The following is a 3066-nucleotide window of genomic DNA, read 5'->3' as shown; positions in this document are numbered from 1 at the left end:
CCTTCCCATCCCTTCCCATCCTCCCCCCCGCCCCTCCAATCCTCCCAGCCCCCCCCCCCAAGTGTAAAGTTCGTTTTCCACATAACGACTTGTACTTCTCATTGTTGCAATGGATCCAGTTGTATCCCTATTTAAACGACTTGTTTTTCCAGGATCATGCCTTTTTATGGTAAACCAATTCAGATCTGCCCACCCACCCATCCCTTCCTCCGGTAACTCATACTCCAAGGCCACATTTCTCATTCCCTAAACCTTTCTAGAATCAGCTACCAGACAATACCTACTGTAATATGTTTTCTGTTGCTGAGACAGGATGTCACAGACTTGGGCAATTATAATGAGCAGGAATGTTCTTAGTCGATGGTTCTGGAAGATGGGAAGGCTGAATGTGATTGACTTCCGTGAGGATGGTGGGAAAGTGTAAGGGCAGGTACACATGGGTAGAAGAGGCAACTCAAATGAGGTGTTCTTCATTTATCACAACCTGCTCTTCTGAGAACTGATCCTGTGCTGTAAGACATGAAGACTCACAGAAGAAAGCTATCAATCAATTCACAAGAGCTCCAACCCAGGGACTCAAAGTACCTTCCACATGGCTCTTTGGAGGAATTAAAGTTATACCACATAAACTTTGAAGGCCACACTCCAACTGTAGCACAGAGTACTATGAAGATTCATATAGTCAAAAACTCAAGTATGTTAAATCCTTCGGTCTGTAATTCTAACTGAGAAATGGGAAGCTTTAGTCTAGCATGGGAGCCTTGAAGAATGTTGGAGTCATTACTTCGCATTTTATAGAGGGGGAATTTTATGTTACTTTGTCTAAATCTGCAGTGGATAGGACCAATGTGGCTTGGTGATGCTGATACACAGTGAAGCTCCTCAGTGCTGTACACCCCTTCCTGTGGCTGCAGTTGGTACCAGACTCTGGTTCTAGGCAGAAAGTCAGGTTATATCTGTGCTGTGGTTTCCACAGCTGCGACACTGGAGCACATCTTATCTCCCTCTGTGGATCTACTCTGAATGCAGAGTACCTATGAGTCTGCTCCATTCTTCAACAATCCACATACAGCCCAAACTAAATTAATTCGTCTACATGTTTTTGATCAGCCTTCCCTATGAAGACAACATGGTCATCCATCAAACTTTGGAGTTTCCCACCTTTTTTTCTTTTTCTTTCTTTCTTTTTTTTTCTTTTTTTTTTTTTACCAAAAGCTAATATTAAAATCTTTCCCCAGCCTGATTGTGCTGCCAGATTTGCTTTTTCTTTTCTTTCTTCCCAACTTCTTGTTTATCATTATTATCAGGTGGTTCTTCCATTCCTATCCCCATGCACACACACAACTACCCTCAGTTCTCTATAATACGAATGGGACAAGGTGCTTAGCAGCCAGATGCATGCAGAGGAAGCGAACTCAGACTATGAGGATTCTGACCTAGTATTACATTCTGGGGAAGAGATAAGCTGTGTGGCAGGAGGTGAAGAAGAGAGGACTACCTCTACTCCTGATGGTAGCTACTTCTCTCCACCTTTTATGAGTGACAGAGAAATGCAACCAGGATAGGGGCAGGAAGGCAGGAGGGCAGATGGGGAAGAGAAGAAGTACTGAGAGGGTAATCATATGAGCACTTTTTAGAAAGTAGATGACTTGAGTTTTGGGGACAATTTTAGGTACATAGTAGGAGGGCATTTAAGAAAGGATTGAGAAAACTCAAATCTTGATTTAAGTTTCCCTTTTCTACATGAGAGCTGTAGAGTCCAGAGAGATGTCCGTTTTGGGCCATGACCTATGGACAGTGAAAAGAATATTCATGTTTTGCTACCAGCAGTGCAGTTGGTAGTACATAGGGAGAGAATCTCAAACCTGAAAGTTTGCCATAAAACCATGATGCTCTATAGCCATGATGGCTATAGAACAGACATTGTCAAAGGGTAGTCTGTGGTATGTGACTTGTTATTATGCAACTTCAGAACTAAGAATAATCTTTCATATTTAAAGGAAAATCTAATGGTATATGCCTATCATCCCAGCCCAAAGGAGGCTGAGCCTGGAGGACTGGGAATGTAAGGCCAGCTTGAAATACATAGTGAGAACTTACCTCAAAACAAACAAAAAACAGTAACAAAAACTAAATAAAAACAGATATGCAGCTTTTGCATTCTTTTTCTTTACTAAGAATATGTGGGCTCTGGTACAAAGAACTGGACAATTGAAAGTTTCAGGACATTGTGTTGGTTATAACATTGTGGGTAATTCCATTGAAGTAATGGACATTTGGACTTCAGTAGGATTTCCTTATGGCTGTGCTAGTCTTTTATGCTGAGGGCCAGCCCTGAGCTCTGTGGGAATCCAGCCCCAGCATCACCACTGGGAAGCTTAGGCTATTTTAGTGTCCACCATTGGCTTTATAAATACTCTGTGTATTCAGGGGGCTTTTCCAAATCAAAGTCAAGTACTCGCATGTGATTTTTTTTAAAGGAGAAGTTATATAATTAGAAAGATGGTTCCTCACCCTTGGATTTCAATTCCAACTATCATGAAGGATTTCTTGTATAGACAGTCTCATCCTGTGTGTGTGTTTGTGTGTGTGTGTGTGTGTGTGTGTGTGACTGATACCTCATCCAAATGGAAGCAATTTTCCCCTTGGCTCGTTTCTCACTTTTGTCAACTTAATAATATGAGAAAACTTTTTTTTTTGGGGGGGGGTCCGGTCGTAGGGCCCAAACTCTGGGCCTGGGCACTGTCCCTCAGCTCTTCAGCTCAAGGCTGACACTCTACCACTTGAGCCACAGCACCATTTCCAGCTTTTTTGTTTTTGCTTATGTGGTGCTGAGGAATCAAACCCAGGGTCTCATGCATGCAAGGCAAGCGCTCTACCACTAAGCCACCTTCCCAGCCCCTAAGAAAACTCTTTCCAGTTTTTCACAAAATAGCCCCAGGGAAAAGCTACTGTTTGTTGAAAGGCCTCAACTCTACCCAGAACCTAGCCTTATCACTGCATCCCCCTCTTTTGTGATTCTCAAAGCAGATCACCCTCCCATTAAACTAACCTGGGAGGGGGATC

Source organism: Dipodomys ordii, unplaced genomic scaffold (assembly GCF_000151885.1).
Source record: "Dipodomys ordii isolate 6190 unplaced genomic scaffold, Dord_2.0 Scaffold137, whole genome shotgun sequence".
NCBI lineage: Eukaryota > Metazoa > Chordata > Mammalia > Rodentia > Heteromyidae > Dipodomys > Dipodomys ordii.
The sequence above is the reverse complement of the archived record's forward strand: the minus strand, read 5'-3'. Positions refer to the sequence as shown.